Below are 19,325 nucleotides of genomic sequence, written 5' to 3'. Positions count from 1 at the left end.
AGCTGCTCTTGTCAAATTACACAGCTTAATCCCTTGCTAGTATCTGTGTGGGAGACTGTCTGGGAATCAGTGATGTGGTTGACTTTTTATTATGTCGTTTAGATTTTGTTTCACAATCGATAAAAAGGACTATGGATTAAAGCATTTAATGTCAATGGCCATTCTAAGCTGAATGTGCCTGCTCTCGTCAAGTTACACAACTTAAGGCCCTTCTAGTACCAGTGTGGGAGACTGTCTGGGAATTCCTGGTGCGATTGCCTTTTTATCATGTCGTTTAGATTTTGTTTCGCAATCGATTAAAAAGGACTATGGATTAAAGCATTTTATGTCAATGGCCATTCTAAGCTGAATGTGCCTCCTCTCGTCAAATTACACAGCTTAACCCCTTCCCGCTCCTTGACGTACTATTACGTCATGGCAGCTGTATCTTTCGCGCTCCATGCCGTAATAGTACGTCTCGGGAGTAACGGCCGTTTCGGCCGTCCTCCCGACACATACAGGAGCTGTGACGCTGCTGTCTTGTTCAGCAGCTGTCACAGCTCCTACAGCGGGGACCGATCGCTGTGTCCCCGCTGATTAACCCCTTAAAAGCCGCGTTCTATAGAGATCGCGGCTTTTTAGGGGTTAAGCTGCCATCGCGATGGCATCGCGATGGTGACTATGGCAACCGGACACCAGACAATGGCGTCCGGCTATGCCATAGACGGAAGCCTAGTGGGTCCTGACAACGTCAGGACCCACTATGCTTGCTGTCAGTGAGTAGCTGACAGTTCTAATACACTGCACTACGCATGTAGTGCAGTGTATTAGAATAGCAATCAGGGCCTCCTGCCCTCATGTCCCCTAGTGGGACAAAGTAATAAAGTAAAAAAGATGTGTAAAAATAAGAAAATAAAAGATTTAAAAGTATTAAAAGTAAAAATCCCCCTTTTTCCCTTATCAGTCCTTTATTATTAATAAAAATATATAAAAAAACAAATAAACTATACATAATTGGTATCGCCGCGTCCGTAACGGCCTGAACTACAAAATTATTTCATTATTTATCCCGCACGGTGAACGCCGTAAAATAAAATAATAATAAACCGAACCACAATCACAATTCTTTGGTCACTTCACCTCCCAAAAAATGGAATAAAAAGAGATCAAAAAGTCGCATGTACCTAAAAATGGTACTGATCGAAACTACAGTTCGTTACGCAAAAAAATAAGTCCTCGCACGGCTTTATTGATTGAAAAATAAAAAAGTTCTGGCTCTTAGAATAAGGTAACACAAAAAGTGAATGATTGTTTACAAAACTTATTTTATTGTGCAAACGCCATAAGACATTAAAAAAAACTATAAACATCTGGTATCGCCGGAATCATATCGCCCCGTAGAATAAAGTGAATATGTCATTTATAGCGCACGGTGAACGCTGTAAAAAAAAACGAAAAAAAAACAATGGTACAATTGCTGTTTTTTAATCACCACGCCACCTAAAAATAGAATAAAAGCTGATCAAAAAGCCGCATGCACCCCAAGAAAACTACAATGGATTCCTCAAGGGGTCTAGTTTCCAAATTGGGGTCACTTTTGGGGGGTTCCCAATGTTTAGGCACCACAAGACCTCTTCAAACCGGACATGGTGCCTAATAAAAAAGAGGCTTCAAAATCCACTAGGTGCTCCTTTTGCTTCGGAGGCCGGCGCTTCAGTCCATTACCGCACTAGGGCCACATGTGGGATATTTCTCAAAACTGCAGAATCTGGGCAATACGTATTAAGTTGTGTTTCACTGATAAATCCTTTTGTGTTATAAAAAAAATGGTATAAAGAGGATTTTCTGACAAAAAAAAAATGTAAATTTCACCTCTACTTTGCTCTAAATTTTTGTGAAACACCTAAAGGGTTCATAAACTTTCTAAATGCTGTTGTGAATACTTTGAGGGGTCTAGTTTCTAAAATGGGGTATTTGATAGGGGTTTCTAATATATGGGCCCCTCAAAGCAACTTCAGAACTGAACTGGAACCTAAAAAAATAAATAAATGAGGCAATACTTTGCTTCTTTCATTATACTGATAATGAGCAGTGCCCACCCCGAGATGACCCCAGTTTTGACCATTTGTATAAACGGAGACCCCTATTAGACCGTTCCAGTGCCCGGTTTTCCCAAGCATACACCCCCGAGAAGTGTATTTCTATTGATGAGTCCCTGGTACATTTTAAAGGGAGGGTTCAATTCCGCCAGTACCTGCCGGGTAAGAGGGCAAGGTATGGCGTGAAGATGTATAAGCTGTGAGAGTGCATCAGGGTATACCTACAGGTTTAGGATATATGAAGGAAAGGCCACCCCCAAACCAGACTGCATCCTGGACTACAATAAGTACATGGGAGGGATGGACTTGTAAGATCAAGCCCTGAAGCCCTACAGCGCCATGCGGTGTGGTATAAGAAGCTGGCCGGGCACATCATACAGATGGCATTGTACAATGCGTACATGCTACGTCAATGTGCAGGCCAGACGGGAACTTTCCTGGAATTTCAAGAGGTGATTATCAAGAACCTAATCTTTAGGGACCAAGACGGGGGGGCACCCAGTACTTCTGGAAGCGAGCCCACACGCATCGTACCAGGGCAACACTTTCCAGGAGAAGTTCCCCAAACTGGCAAGAAGGGAAAAAGTCAAAAGAGGTGCAAAGTCTGCTATAAGAGGGCGATAATGGATGACACAATATATCAATGTGACACGTGTCCCGAATAACCAGAGCTCTGTATGAAAGTGTTTTAAAATTTATCATACATCCCTTGGTTTATAATTTACCCCAATTTTACTTACCCTGATGCACTCCACACAGCTTATCCCCCCTCGTCTTTCCCCTCTGGGCCCTGCTGTGTGTCCAGGCAGCTGATAACAGCCACATGTAGGGTATTGCCATACCTGGGAGAACCCACATTACAGTTTATGGGGTGTAGGTCTCCGGTCAAAATGCTCATTACACCTATAGATGAATGCCTTAAGGGTGTAGTTTTTAAAACGGGGTCACTTCTTGCGGGTTTCAACTGTACTGGTACCTCAGGGGCTTCTGCATACATGACTTCGCACTAGAAAATCCCCAGTAGGCCAAATGGTGGTCCTTTCATTCTGAGCCCTCCCATGGGCCCAAACGGCAGTTTATCACAACAAATGGGGTATTGCGTCACTCAGAACAAATTGCGCAACAGAATGGGGTATTTTGTTACTTGTGAAAATAAGAAATTTTCAGCCAAAACTACATATTATTTGAAAAAAATAATTTTGTTTTCATTCCCAGCCCAATTCAAATAAGTTCTGTGAAAAAACTATGGGGTCAAATTGGTCACAACACCCATAAATGAATTCCTTGAGGGGTGTAGTTTCCAAAATGGGGTCATTTGTGGTAAGTTTCTATTGCTTTGATACCTCTGGGGCTCTGCAAATGCGACATGGCACCCGAAAACCAATCCAGCAAAATCTGTACGCCAAAGAACACACAGCGCTCCTTTCCTTCTGAGCCCTCCCATGGGCCCAAACGGCAGTTTATCACCACAAATGGGGTATTGCCGCACTCAGGACAAATTGGGCAACAAAATGGAGTATTTTATTTCTTGTGAAAATAAGAATTTTTGAGCTAAAATTACATATTATTGGAAAAAATATATATTTTTTTAATTCCCAGCCCAATTCAAATAAGTTCTGTGAAGAAACTATGGAGTCTAAATGGTCACATTACCCATAAATGAATTCCTTGAGGGGTGTAGTTTCCAAAATGGGGTCACTTCTGGTGGGTTTCCATTGCTTTGATACCTCTGGGGCTCTGCAAATGCGACATGGCACCCGAAAACCAAACCAGCAAAATATGTACTCCAAAGAACACACAGCGCTCCTTCCCTTCTGAGGCCTCCCATGGGCCCAAACGGCAGTTTATTGCCACAAATGGGGTATTGATGCACTCAGGAGAAATTGGGCAACAAAATTGAGTACTTTGTTCCCTGTGAAAATAAGAAACTTTGGTAAAAAATTACATCTTATTGGAAAAAATTTCATTTTTTTAATGTCACAGCCCAATTGAAATAGGTGCTGTGAAAAAACTGTGTGGTCAAAATGCTAACAACAACCATAAATGAATTCCTTGAGGGGTGTAGTTTCCAAAATGGGGTCACTTTTGGTGGGTTTCCATTGCTTTGATACCTCTGAGGCTCTGAAAATGCGACATGGCACCCGAAAACCAATCCAACAAAATCTGGACTCCAACAAACATATAGCGCTCCTTTCCTTCTGAGCCCTCCCATGGGCCCAAACGGCAGTTTATCACCACAAATGGGGTATTGCCACACTAAGGACAAATTGGGCAACAAAATGGGGTATTTTGTTCCCTGTGAAAATAAGAAATTTTGATCACAAATTACATTTTATTGGAAAAAATGACATTTTTTTCATTTCAGAGCCCAATTCAAATACGTGCTGTGAAAAAACTGTGCGGTCAAAATGGTAACAACAACCCTAAATGAATTCCTTGAGGGGTGTAGTTTCCAAAATGGGGTCACTATTAGGGGATTCCTACTGTTTTGACACCTCAACACCTCTTCAAACCTGGCATACTGCCTAAAATATATTCTAATAAAAAAGAGGACTCAAAATGCACTAGGTGCTTCTTTGCTTCTAGGGCTTGTGTTTTAGTCCACGAGCGCAGTAGGGCCACATGTGGGACATTTCTAAAAACTGCAGAATCTGGACAATATATATTTAGTAGTGTTTCTCTGGTAAAACCTTCTGTGTTACAGAAAATAAAATGAATAAAATTGAAATTCAGCAAGAAAATGAAATTTGCAAATTTCACCTCCACTTTGCTTTAATTCCTGTGAAATGCCTGAAGGGTTAAAAAACTTTCTAACTGCTGATTTGAATACTTTGAGGGGTCTAGTTTTTAAAATGGGGTGTTTTATCAGGGTTTCTAATACATAGGCCCCACAAAGCCACTTCAGAACTCAAGAGGTACCTTAAAAAAAAGGCTTTTGAAATTTTCTTAAAAATATGAGAAATTGCTGTTTATGTTCTAAGCCTTGTAACGTCCAAGAAAAATAAAAGAATGTTCAAAAAACGATGCCAATCTAAAGTAGACATATGGGAAATGTGAACTAGTAACTATTTTGGGTGGTATAACCGTCTGTTTTACAAGCAGATGCATTTAAATTCTGAAAAATGCAATTTTTTCAAAATTTTCTCTACATTTTGCAATTTTTCACCAATAAACACTGAATATATCGACCAAATTTTACCACGAACATGAAGCCCAATGTGTCACGAGAAAACAATCTCAGAATCGCTTGGGTAGGTTTAAGCATTCCGACGTTATTACCACATAAAGTGAAATATGTCAGATTTGAAAAATGGGCTCTGAGCCTTAAGGCCAAAACTAGGCTGCGTCCTTAAGGGGTTAAGGCCTCGCTAGTATCTGTGTGGGAGACTGTATTGGAATCAGTGGTGCGGTTGACTTTTTAATATGTAGTTTAGATTTTGTTTCACAATCGATTAAAAGGGACTATGGATTAAAGCATTTAATGTCAATGGCCATTCTAAGCTGAATGTGCCTGCTCTCGTCAGATCGCAGAAGTTACACAGCTTAATCCCTCGCTAGTACCAGTGAGGGAGACTATCTGGGATTCTGTTGTGTGGTTGACTTTTTATTATGTCGTTTAGATTTTGTTTCACAATCGATTAAAAAGAACTATGGATTAAAGCATTTAATGTCAATGGCCATTCTAAGCTGAATGTGCGTGCTCTCGTCAAGTTACACAGCTTAAGGCCTCGCTAGTACCAGTGTGGGAGACTGTCTGAGAATCAGTAGTGCGGTTGATTTTTTATTATGGCGTTTAGATTATATTTCACAATCGATTAAAAAGGACTATGGATTAATGCATTTAAAGTCAATGGCCATTCTAAGCTGAATGTGCCTGCTCTCGTCAGATCGCAGAAGTTACACAGCTTAAGACCCCGCTAGTACCAGTGTCGGAGACTGTCTGGGAATCCATGGTGCGGTTGGCTTTTTATTATGTCGTTTATATTTTGTTTCTCAATCGATTAAAAAGGACTTTGGATTAAAGCATTTAAAGTCAATGGCCGTTCTAAACTGAATATACCTGCTCTCGTCAGATTGCAGAAGTTACACAGTTTAAGGCCTCGCTAGTACCAGTGTGGGAGACTGTCTGGGAATCCGTGGTGCGGTTGACTGTTTATTATGTAGTTTAGAGTTTGTTTCACATTCGATTAAAAAGGACTATGGATTAAAGCATTTAATGTCAATGGACATCCTAAACTGAATGTGCCTGCTCTCGTCAGTACGCAGTAGTTACACAGCTGAAGTCCTCGCTAGTACCAGTGTGGGAGACTGTCTGGGAATACGTGGTGCGGTTGCCTTTTTATTATGTAGTTTAGATTTTGTTTCACAATCGATTAAAAAGGACTATGGATTAAAGCATTTCATGTCATTGGCCACTCTAAGCTGAATGTTCCTGCTCTCGTCAGATTGCAGACGTTACACAGCTTAAGGCCTCGCTAGTACCAGTGTGGGAGACTGTCTGGGAATCCGTGGTGTGGTTGACTTTTTATTATGTCGTTTAGATTTTGTTTCACAATCGATTAAAAAGGACTATGGATTAAAAGCATTTAATGTCAATGGCCATTCTAAGCTGAATGTGCCTGCTCTCGTCAAGTTACAAACCTTTAGACCTCGCTAGTACCAGTGTGGGAGACTGTCTGGGAATCATTGGTGCGGTTGACTTTTTATTATGTCGTTTAGATTTTGTTTCACAATCGATTAAAAAGAACTATGGATTAAAGCATTTAATGTCAATGGCCATTCTAAGCTGAATGTGCCTTCTCTCGTCAGATCGCAGAAGTTACACAGCTTAAGGCCTCGCTAGTACCAGTGTGGGAGACTGTCTGGGAATTCGTGGTGCGGCTGACTTTTTATTATGTCGTTTAGATTTTGTTTTACTTTCGATTGAAAAGGACTATGGATTAAAGCATTTAATGTCAATGGCCATTCTAAGCTGAATGTGCCTGCTCTCGTCAGATCGCAGAAGTTACACAGCTTAAGGCCTCGCTAGTACCAGTGTGGAAGACTGTCTGGGAATCAGTGGTGTGGTTGAATTTTTTTTATGTAGTTTAGATTTTGTTTCACAATCGATTAAAAATAACTATGGATTAAAGCATTTAATGTCAATGGCCATTCTAAGCTGAATGTGCGTGCTCTCATCAAGTTACACAGCTTAAAGCCTCGCTAGTACCAGTGTGGGAGACTGGCTGGGAATTAGTGGTGCGGCTGACATTTTATTATGTCGGTTAGATTTTGTTTCACAATCGATTAAAAAGGACTATGGATTAACGCATTTAAAGTCAATGACCATTCTAAGCTGAATGTGCCTGCTCTTGTCAGATCGCAGAAGTTACACAGCTTAAGGCCTCGCTAGTACCAGTGTGGGAGACTGTCTGGGAATCCGTGGTGTGGTTGACTTTTTATTATGTCGTTTAGATTTTGTTTCACAATCGATTAAAAAGGACTATGGATTAAAGTATTTAATGTCAATGGCCATTCTAAGCTGAATGTGCCTTCTATCGTCAGATAGCAGAAGTTACACAGCTTAAGACCTCGCTAGTACCAGTGTGGGAGACTGTCTGGGAATACGTGGTGCGGTCGACTTTTTTTTATGTCGTTTAGATTTTGTTTCACAATCGATTAAAAAGAACTTTGCATTACAGCATTTAATGTCAATGGCCATTCTAAGCTGAATGTGCGTGCTCTCGTCAAGTTACACAGCTTAAGGCCTTGCTAGTACCAGTGTGGGAGACTGGCTGGGAATCAGTGGTGCGGTTGCCTTTTTATTATGTCGTTTAGATTTTGTTTCACAATCGATTAAAAAGGACTATGGATTAAGGTGTTTGACGTCAATGGCCATTCTAAGCTGAATGTGCCTGCTCTCGTCAGATCGCAGAAGTTACACAGCTTAAGGCCTCGCTAGTACCAGTGTTGGAGACTGTCTGGGAATCTGTGGTGCGGTTGACTATTTATTATGTTGTTTAGATTTTGTTTCACAATCGATTAAAAAGGACTATGGATTAAAGCATTTTATGTCAATGTCCATTCTAAGCCGAGTGTGCCTGCTCTTGTCAAATCGCAGAAGTTACGCAGCTTAATGCCTCGCTAGTACCAGTGTGGGAGACTTTTTTTATGTCGTTTAGATTTTGTTTCACAATCGATTAAAAAGGACTATGAATTAAAGCATTTAATGTCAATGACCATTCTAAGCTGAATGTGCCTGCTCTTGTCAGATCGCAGAAGTTACACGGCTTAAGGCCTCGCTAGTACCAGTGTGGGCAACTGTCTGGGAATACGTGGTGCGGTTGACTTTTGAATATGTCGTTTAGATTTTGTTTCACAATCGATTAAAAAGGACTATGGATTAACTCATTTAATGTCAATGGCCCTTCTAAGCTGAATGTGCCTGCTCTCGTCAGATCGCACAAGTTACATAGCTTAAGGCCTCACTAGTACCAGTGTGGGAGACTGTCTGGAAATACGTGGTGCGGTTGAATTTTTATTATGTTTATTAGATTTTGTTTCACAATCGATTATAAAGGACTATGGATTAAAGTATTTATTGTTAATAGCCATTCTGAGCTGAATGTGCCTGCTCTCATCAGATCGCAGAAGTTACACAGCTTAAGGCCTCGCTAGTACCAGTATGGGAGACTGTCTGGGAATCCATCGTGCAGTTGAATTTTTATTATGTCATTTAGATTTTGTTTCACAATCGATTAAAAAGGACTGTGGATTAAATTAACGTAAATGGATATTCTAAGCTGAATGTACCTGCTCTCGTCAGATCGCAGAAGTTACACAGCTTAAGGCCTTGCTAGTACCAGTGTGGGAGACAGTTTGTGAATTTGTGGTGCGGTTGACTTTTTATTATGTCGTTTAGATTTTGTTTCACAATCAATTAAAAAGGACTATGGATTTAAGCATTTAATATCAATGGCTGTTCTAAGCTGAATGTGCCTGCTCTCGTCAGATTGCAGAAGTTACACAGCTTAAGGCCTCGCTAGTACCAGTGTGGGAGACTATTATTATGTCGTTTAGATTTTGTTTCACAATCGATTAAAAAGAACTATGGATTAAATCATTTATTGTCAATGGACATTCTAAGCTGAATGTGCCTGCTCTCGTCAGATCGCAGAAGTTACACAGCTTAAGGCCTCGCTAGTACCAGTGTTGGAGACTGTCTGGGAATCTGTGGTGCGGTTGACTATTTATTATGTTGTTTAGATTTTGTTTCACAATCGATTAAAAAGGACTATGGATTAAAGCATTTTATGTCAATGGCCATTCTAAGCCGAATGTGCCTGCTCTTGTCAAATCGCAGAAGTTACGCAGCTTAATGCCTCGCTAGTACCAGTGTGGGAGACTTTTTTTATGTTGTTTAGATTTTGTTTCACAATCGATTAAAAAGGACTATGAATTAAAGCATTTAATGTCAATGACCATTCTAAGCTGAATGTGCCTGCTCTCGTCAGATCGCAGAAGTTACACAGCTTAAGGCCTTGCTAGCACCTGTGTGGGAGACTGTCTGGGAATCCGTGGTGCGTTTGATTTTTTTTTATTATGTCGTTTAGATTTTGTTTCACAATCGATTAAAAAGGACTATGGATTAAAGCATTTAAAGTCAACATTATAAAGTGATGTGGTTTTCAGAACATAAACATGACATATAGCAGATGTCAAAGGATGCATACAAATGAACAGCATGTCTCCTAAAACAAAGATGATATTTTCCAAAAACTTACTGGCAGAGTGCCCTGTTGGGCAGGAGGAACAGCATGGAATGGACATTGCGAACTTGTAGAGGGAGAGGACCAACTACTCTGAGCCTTTTTAAGATGCCTCTGGAAGCAGTCCCGGACACTATTCCACCGATTCTGAAGGTCTTTTTCTGTCAAATAATAAAGCACAAAAATTCTAACACCAAACATAATCTGATCCCCTGCTCCAAGTCGCACTTTATGTGTTCATTTGTTAAAAAATAGAAATGTGGCATAAAAAAACTTAGCGTTTATGCGTGTGTATGCATGTACACTTTGGTTGCTCCGCAGAGGCGTTCCAGACTGTCAGCACAAAAACATTGAAGGCCAAAACCCACAATTTGCCATTCACGCAACATTTCTTAATTATTATAACACATGTTCACATATTTTAAACAGTCACCAATTTCCGCCTTCACCTTGCTAGTGCGGTCCGCCCATTCCGGTTACAGCGCAGCGCAGATTTCCTTCCATGAGTCCTGGTGTAGCACTCTGTTGCTGTAGTTTGACATCGCTTTGTCCCAGAGATTGGGGCGGGCCTGTACCTAAAAAATAATGAAAAATTCTGTATCAAATACACAATTCAACAAAAAGCGTAAGCAAAGGCCAGTTTGGTATCCTCAGGGAATGTTTATTGTCCTGGGGCAAATCACAATCAGCAACCATTGGGCAACTTGCTCAGCTATTGATTCTAATCATAATAACACAAAAAACACTTTAATAAAGTTTCAAGCTTCTTTGGATAGTGTGGTAAAATGCATAATGTCGAACGCAGGGGTTGTACCTGCTACTAAACTAAACAAAGGATCAATTGTGTTGTGTTTTTGCGTTGCTCTGTTCCAAACACTGAGCAAACAAACGCAATTCCTAACTTAAAGTAAATAAGCACATAGACTGAACACTTTGAACAAACTTTACCACACAAAACACTGCACAAATATGTTCATATATTTAAAAAAATACTGTGCATGGCCATTTAATCGAAGGGAATCCTGGTATCGTTTATTAAAATATATACAATCAGGACATTAACACAGAGATGAAAGTTGGTACTGTTAAAACAGTTAATAACTTGTACACATAGGCCGTGAAGTGTGAGTGCGCAAAATGGCATCTGGACATATGGCCAAAAAAAATCTTTAATAAAAACTGTTGCTTTTAGGGAACCTTGTAAAAATTGCATTGAGGTTTCTAAAATTTTTGAACGTATATTAGTACACACACATTTCAGGAACACATTAATAACATTAAAATAATATAATAAGTGGCTAGGCACATGTTTGTACTTGCGTAGTGTGTGCAACTTTAACCCCTTAAGGACGCAGCCACTTTTGGACCATATGACAGAGCCTCATTTTTTAAATCTGACGTGTGTTAATATATGTGGTAATAACTTGGGAATTCTTTTACCTATCCAAGCGATTCTGAGATTGTTTTCTCGTGACATATTGTACTTTAAGTTAGTGAAAAAATTTGGTCGATATATTCAATATTTTTGTGTGAAAAACACCAAAATTTAGAGAAAATTTGGAAAAAATTTGCATTTTCTATATTTAAATGTATCAGCTTATAAGACAGATAGTTATACGACACAAAATAGTTACTAGCTAACATTTCCCATATGTCTACTTTAGATTGGCATCATTTTTTGAACATCCTTTTATTTTTTTAGAACGTTACAAGGCTTATAAGTTTAGCAGCAATTTCTCAAATTTTCAAGAAAATGTCAAAAGCCTATTTTTTTAGGGACCAGTTCTGTTCTGAAGTGGCTTTGAGGGCCTTATATATTAGGAACCCCCAAAAATCACCCCATTTTAAAAACTGCACCCCTTAAAGTACTCAGAACAGCATTTAGAAAGTTTTTAACCCTTTATGCGTTTCACAGGAATTAAAGCAAAGTGGAAGGGAAATTTGCAAATTTCATTTTTTTTTTGCAGAAATTCCATTTTAATCCATTTTTCCTGTGATACTGAAGGTTTTTACCAGAGAAACACAACTGAATATTTATTGTCCTGATTCTGAACTTTTTAGAAATATCCCACATGTGGCCCTAGTGCGCTACTGGACTGAAACAAAAGCCCCAGAAGCAAAGGAGTACCTAGAGGATTTTTGGGCCTTCCTTTTCTTAAATTATATTTCAGGCACCATGTCAGATTAGAAGAGGTCTTGTGGTGCAAAAATAAAGGAAACACCACAAAAAAGACCCCATTTTGGAAACTACACCGCTTGAGGAATTCATCTAGGGGTGTAGTGAGCATTTTGACACCACAGGTGTTTCATAGATTTCATTCGAATTGGGCAGTGAAAATGAAAAATTACATTATTTTCCAATAAGATGTAGCTTTACCTCAAGATTTATAATTTTTTCAACAAATAAATGAGGAAAAGCACCCCAACATTTGTAAAGCAACTTCTCCAGAGTACGGAAATACCAAACATGTGGTCAGAAACTGCTGTTTGGGCAAGCGGCAGGACTCCGAAAGGAAGGCACGCCGTTTAGCTTTTGGAGTGCTGGATTGATTTCTCTGCATCATGTCGCATTTGTAACCAGTGCAGTGGAAACCCCCCAAAAGTGACTCCATTTGGGAAACTACACCCCTCAAGGAATTTTTCAAGTGGTATAGTGAGCGGTTTGACCCCACAGGTGTTTCATACACTGGGCAGTAAAATAATAAAATTTAGATTTTTCAAAGAACATGTTGCTTTAGCCCCAAATTCATAATTTTCACAAGGTGTTAAAGGAGAAAAGGCACCCACAGTTTGTTACGCAATTTCTCCTGAATATGGCAATACCCCATTTGTGGAGATGAACTGCTATTTGAGCACGTGGCGGGGCTCAGAAGGTAAAGAGCACCATGCAACATCTGAGGCCTACTACGATGGCATTTACTGCCCTGTGTCATGAAAACAGAGGCTCTGGGGTGTCAAAACATTAGAAACCCAGAAAAGTGACCCCATTTAGGAAACTAAAACCCCTCAAAGAATTCATCTAGCGGTATAGTGAGAAGATTTAGATTGGAATGTAACCCCTTTCAAGGTATTCATCTAGGGGTATAGTGAGAATTTTTAAATTGTGAAGTGACAACCTTCTAGGTATTCATCTAGGGGTATAATAAGAAATACTTTAATTTTAGTAAATTAGGAGGACAACCTAGAAAACCTGCAATGGAGGGAGAGGGAATGGCAGGTTCCACTACCAACCTACTGTTACGTCCATCGCCGTTCTAACTCACCCCCTGACGATCCCGGCCATGGACATCTCTCTGCTCGGCGTCCTCCTCCTCCTGGCAGATGCCGGCACTCTCTCCTGGGTCCTCGTGCTGTTTCCCGCAGGGCGCGCGCGCCCGCGCGTGCACGGCCTTAAAGGGCCAGTATGCGTCCAGCTGTCAAAATCAATTATCAGCCCAAATGGGCATTATTGTATACCCTAGTCTGTCTTGCTAATGGTCTCCCAGTGTTTTCCAGTTCCCAGTGTTACCCGTTCCTGCTACCTGTACCCTGCATCCCGTACTATCGTTACCTGCTGTGAAAGCCAAGTCGTGTCTTCCGCTGCATCCGCGGCATCACCTGCTGTGAAAGCCAAGTCATGTCTTCCCGCTGCATCCGCGGCGTCACCTGCTGTGAAAGCCAAGTCGTGTTCCTGCCACTGTCTACATTGCCTCAGGTACCCGTTCTGAACTATAGACATTGTTTTGTACCTTATTGGCCAGCTGCTACCCCGCATGGCCCAGTGGGTCCACACCCCGCGCCGTGACAGTACGCTCAGGCCATGGACCCCGCTGGCCAAGTCAAGAGCCCGTCATCCTCCGAAGCCATGCAGGCGGACCTGCAAGATCTGCAAGCGTGACAGGATCAACTCATCGTGACTCCATGGCGCAGCATCTTGGTGCGCTAGTTTCTTCCGTCATCGCTTCTAGTCAAACTCCTCCGATCGACCCTCCTGCTACACCTCCTGGCAGCTCCAGTTCGGACTCTCGGTTCTCGCTGCCATTGCCACCTCGGTTTCATGGAGACGCAAGTTCATGCAGGGGGTTCCTGAACCAATGCCAAATCCACTTCACTCTGCACGCCCAAGCATTTCCTTCGGACGGAGCCAGGATCACCTTTATTGTATCCCTACTCGCCATCAAGGCCCTGGCGTGGGCGAATCCAATCTGGGAACGACAGGGACCCGTGACCAGAGACTTCCTGCGGTTTGTGCGGTTGTTCCGTTCCGTATTTGAGGAGCCTGGACGAGCCTCATCGGCAGCCACTGCTATTTTTAACCTCTGTCAGGAGGACGCCTCCGTGGGCGAATACACCATCCAGTTCCGGACTCTGGCAGGAGAATTGTCTTGGAACAATGAGGCCTTGGTTGCATCCTTCTGGCATGGCCTATCGCCTGAGATCAAAGACGAACTGGCTGCTCGAGATCTCCCAGCTGCTCTGGATGATCTGATTCTACTGGCTACCCGCGTGGACATAAGGCTCAGAGAGAGATCCCAAGAGATTCTTCAGGAGAGACGGCTTCCTAGACTGGCGCCCAACTTCCAGCAACCCCTCTTGCCCTGTTCTTCTGCTGCGCCCGAGGTTCCGATGCAGGTGGATCGGCTTAAACTGTCTGATCAGGAAAAACAGCGCAGGCGCACCTCTGGACTCTGTCTGTATTGCGGCCTCGCTGGCCATGTCGTGCGTCTGTGTCCCCAGAGGCTTAAGAAACCCCAATGTCTGGGATTGGTTGGAGAGACAACCCTGGGCGCTACTGCACTTGAGAGAGAATCATCTCTACGCCAAGTTGGAGAAGTGTGTGTTCCAAGAGAAGTCTCTACCCTTCCTGGGCTACATTATCTCTGATCAGGGTCTCAAGATGGACCCTGAAAAGGTCAAGGCTGTCCTGGAGTGGCCACGTCCCCAAGGTTTAAGGGCCATACAACGCTTCCTGGGATTCGCCAACTTCTACAGACTATTCATCCCCAACTTCTCTTCTCTGACAGCCCCCTTCTCCACCCTCACTAAGAAGGGTATGAATGCCAAAGTATGGACTCCAGAGGCAGAGATCGCATTTGAAACCTTAAAGAAAGCCTTCACGTCTGCCTCCATTCTGCACCATCCTGATGTGTCCCTGCAGTTTTCGTTAGAGGTGGACGCCTCCTCTATTGGTGCCGGTGCTCTATTGTTCCAGAGGGGTTCGAAAGGCAAGACGGTGGTATGTGGTTACTACTCCAAGCTGTTTTCTTCTGCAGAGTGCGACTACTCGATTGGGGACCGGGAGTTACTGGCCATCAAGCTGGCTCTGCAGGAGTGGAGACACCTACTGGAAGGCGCAGCTCATCCTATCCTGGTCTTCATGGACCACAAGAACTTGACCTACCTACAGACGGCTCAACGACTGAACCCTCGTCAAGCCAGATAGTCATTGTTTTTTGCACGGTTCCGGTTCGAACTCCACTACCGACAAGAATGTGAGGGCCGATGCCTTGTCCAGGTCATTTGAAACAGAGGACACTGTGGAGTCGCCACAGAATATTATCGATCCTTCCTGCATCTACTCTGTCAACCCTCTGCAGGTTAAAGGCATTCCTCCAGGAAAAACTTTCGTACGGCTGGCAGACAGAGGAAGAATCCTTCGCTGGGGTCACAGTTCCAAGCTGGCAGGACATGCGGGTGCCCGTAAGACCCAAGACCTAATTGCCCGTCAGTTCTGGTGGCCCAGTTCAGGGGACCAATAGTAATGGGCTTTTTTATGAGACCAAAACTTAAAAATAAGCCCCAAAACTTCCGCAATTCCACTGGGTTTGTGGGGGTCCAATTTTGGCCTCTCCCATTAAATGAGTAGGGATTCTGGGTGATAAATTGTTCCGCATAAATTTTGGTCTACTGGACAATTAATTCTAAAAGGGCGTCTGAAAAAAAAAGTTTAAAATAATCAATGGGGCTGAAACCCGTAATTTCTATTTGAATGCCTGAGGGGGCTGTAAATTCAGGCACCCGGGGGCTATAATTGTCCGCAACTTCCCAGGTCAGCTCAGGCAGAGCAGGACCTATGGCTCTTCTGCGCCAACTGGGGGGTGCAGACTCAGAGACACTGGATGCAGAGGAAGATGGAAGCACGAACTGTGCTTCACCTTCACTCGCGCTGTCCGTATCAGAACACAGCATTTCATATGCTTCCTCAGCTGAGAAGACTTTTTTGGCCATACTAACGAACTCTTGCTACCTAACTAACGAACACATTTAAAAAAAAAAAAAATGTTACAACTTTTTTTTAATCAAAAAATACACTGCTACTCTCAACTGTGGAATGAGAACAGACCAGCGACCCTGCTGTATTCAATTAGTAAGGATACCCTACCTACCAGGGGAAAAACTAAATGAGATGTGGTATTGCTACCTAACAGGGAACTCGGGCAGTGGGCAATCTAGGGACATAGCAGGGTTATGGCGACCGGGCACTGCGACAGATGATAGATGGGCACAGATCACAGCACGGCAGAAGGACACTGTGGGTGGACTGAAATTATATAATATATATATATATATATATATATATCATTTCAGTCCCCCACAGTGTCCTTCTGCCGTGCTGTGATCTGTGCCCATCTATCATCTGTCGCAGTGCCCGGTCGCCATAACCCTGCTATGTCCCTAGATTGCCCACTGCCCGAGTTCCCTGTTAAGTAGCAATATATATATATTAGTTTTTTTTTCTTAACCAGTGGGCACCAAAGGGGGTGATCACTGGTTAGTGGGCACAAAAGGGGCAGATCGCTGGGTTTTGTTTTGTTTTTTTTCACAATCTTCACTGTATTTGTACTTGCTTCCGACTCTGACAAGCTCTCTGACAGGAATGAGCTTGTCAGAGACGGAGATGCCAGCAAAAGACTGCTCCTGCGCTGTGATTTGCCTGTCAGTACAATCACAGCTCGTGCCGACACGGTACCACTCTGATTTTTTCTGTGCCACGAGTCCCTCTCGGCAACTGTCTATGACATGGTGACAGTTTGAAGCTTGGGCGAAACTGTACGCTCGAATGCGGGAAATCACTTTGATTCTGGGTACAGTCACGCCCAATCGCGGGAAGGGGTTAAAACAAACATTTAGAGCCCGAAAAACATGGATACACAAAACACAAAAACATAATTTGATGAATGTGGTCCTTACCCCAGTCCATCCACATCAATATGCATCCTGGTACGCTCTGGGTGCCATTGGAAAGCTCCTTCAGTTTGTTGTGTGAAAAGCCTTCTTACCACCATACATTCAGCTTTTAAAATGGCTACTCTTGCAACAACCCTTGGGGGAGTGTTTCTAAAGTTTGAGCCATTTTTTGAGGTGTAAACGCTTCAAATTACGCTCCAACTGTGTGCCAAACTACAGCAAACCTAATTTTACGCCTCCCATTGAATTCCATAGGTAAACGGAGCGTAAAATATGCCTGAAGAAGTGACATGCACTTCTTTTTACGGGGCGTCTGTTTACGCTCCGTTTTTTGAAAATGAGGCGTAAAAAATGCCCCATCGGAACAGAACACCGTATTTCCCATTGAAATCAATGGGCAGATGTTTGGAGGAGTTCTGCTTCCGATTTTTCAGCCGTGAAAATAAGCCATGTGAACATACCCTAATAATAACACACTCATCCACTTCCTCTCCACAACTCAGACTAGGTAAAACATAATTGCATTTCCTCACTGAATGGTCACATAGCTACCGGAAGAGTCATAGTTGACTATAACGGAGTAGGAGTGTAAAGTGACCCAATGAGGAGTGAAATAATAATTGTGAGATGATGACTTTAATAGTACACTAACATATGGCGTATTTGCCTTGTATTTCTGCAGCGTAAAAATAAGCTTCAGAAAACTACAATGCAAGCCTATGTGAAAAATATTTTCTCAGATTTCTCTAGTTCTTACGTTGAGGAATATTTGCCCCATAGACATACATTGTAATGTTTTCAGCAGCATATGTTTACGCTGTGGAAATACAAAGCAAATATGCCAAGTGTGACTGCACCCTAAGTGACGAGTGTCAAGATATTTTATGCCACTTCATTCACGTCCAAAGACCTGTCTCTATGAGACCGGATTCACACGAGCGTGTGCGTTTTGCGCGTGCAAAAAACGCAGCGTTTTGTGCGCGCAAAAGGTACTCAACAGCTCCGTGTGTCAGCCCTGTGTTATGTGTGCCATCATTATGACACTCCGTTTGGATGTTTGTAAACAGAAAAGCTTGTGGTACATTCAGTTTGACAGCATTTGCCCGAATCACGCTCGTCCCACGGAAGTGCTTCCGTGTGGAATGCGTGATTTTCACGCACCCATTGACTTCAATGGGTGCGTGATGCACAAAATACGTACAAAGAACCGTCATGTCGTAAGTTTTTCGCAGCGCACTCACGCTGCGTAAAAATCACGCAACTGTATGCACGGCCCCATAGATCAATATAGGTCCGTGCGACGCGCGTGATTTTATTGCACGGACGTACATCCCGTTCGTCTGAATAAGCCCTGACACTGGGCAATGCCTTGCGCACAGCAATTTTTGTTTTCTTATCTCAAGTTCATCCACTGCACCTTCCTATTAGGCCTCATGCACACGACCGTATTATTGCGGCCACAATTTATCCGCATTTTTTCAGATAAATGCGGACCCGTTCTTTTCTATGGCCCAATGTACACGACCGTGATTACGGATTGGTGCGGGGACGGCAAGTCCGGACCACAAATACCCAGTACAAGTAATTTTATGTTCGGATTTGCGGATTCACCAATACTGTTGAATTGTTGAGGATCTGTGAGTCTGGATGATACATGGATGCACAACAAGGGTTTTTTGTGGTCCCACGGACCGCAACGGAACCGTGGTTTTGCGGACCGCAAAACCAATGAGGTCGTGTGCATGAGGCCTTAGAGTTTCGGGGAACGATTGGTTCAGCTTATATGCCTACTATAAGGTAGCACAACTCAATCAGGTTATCAGTCACTTTGCATTTTGACCTGTGCCACCACCTTTAGTCCAGATGTTACCGCTCTATGGTTTGCAGTTTGTTATTCTTTCTTTTCTTGTTTTATTTTTGTTAAGATTTATGCTTTTAAAAAAAGTCAGGTACAATAAACAATAACATATAACTGACAGGTCCATTTTCAACATCCATCTTTGTAATGCCTCCATCTTTTCAATCTGGTGTCGCAAAATTATTCATACAATTGTGCATGCACGTTATGGCTCCAGAATCTCCTGGTGATCAGCTTATATCTCCTTGGGAAGTTTTATTCGGCAGTCAATCAAATGGATAGAAAATAGCAGGGGGGTGAAAGGGTTCTTCATTACTTCTAATGGTGGGAAAACCCAGTGTGGATGAAGGCTTTGTTTCACACAAAATACTTTCAGTCAAATACGAATTATTTTCTCAGAAATATAGTAAATAAAAATGTTCCTTCCACTAGTGGCATCATACTTAATATACATATTTTACATTTACAAGAAGT

The 19,325-nt window shown here is 42.4% G+C and overlaps 7 pseudogenes; all 7 read left to right on the top strand.

The window, feature by feature from the left end:
• The first annotated feature begins 6,110 nt into the window (after positions 1-6,110).
• On the top strand, positions 6,111-6,229 carry LOC142738316 (5S ribosomal RNA; annotated as a pseudogene).
• Positions 6,230-6,846: 617 nt separating this feature from the next.
• LOC142702774 (5S ribosomal RNA) lies at positions 6,847-6,965 on the top strand (annotated as a pseudogene).
• A 67-nt stretch (positions 6,966-7,032) lies between these two features.
• LOC142712116 (5S ribosomal RNA) lies at positions 7,033-7,151 on the top strand (annotated as a pseudogene).
• Positions 7,152-7,395: 244 nt separating this feature from the next.
• Positions 7,396-7,514, top strand: LOC142737658 (5S ribosomal RNA; annotated as a pseudogene).
• A 430-nt stretch (positions 7,515-7,944) lies between these two features.
• Positions 7,945-8,063, top strand: LOC142737135 (5S ribosomal RNA; annotated as a pseudogene).
• A 225-nt stretch (positions 8,064-8,288) lies between these two features.
• Positions 8,289-8,407, top strand: LOC142705389 (5S ribosomal RNA; annotated as a pseudogene).
• Positions 8,408-9,186: 779 nt separating this feature from the next.
• On the top strand, positions 9,187-9,305 carry LOC142691494 (5S ribosomal RNA; annotated as a pseudogene).
• Positions 9,306-19,325: the final 10,020 nt, after the last annotated feature.

The sequence above is a fragment of the Rhinoderma darwinii genome, chromosome 1 (assembly GCF_050947455.1).
Source record: "Rhinoderma darwinii isolate aRhiDar2 chromosome 1, aRhiDar2.hap1, whole genome shotgun sequence".
In the NCBI taxonomy this organism is placed as follows: Eukaryota; Metazoa; Chordata; class Amphibia; order Anura; family Rhinodermatidae; genus Rhinoderma; species Rhinoderma darwinii.
The sequence above is the reverse complement of the archived record's forward strand: the minus strand, read 5'-3'. Positions and strand labels throughout refer to the sequence as shown.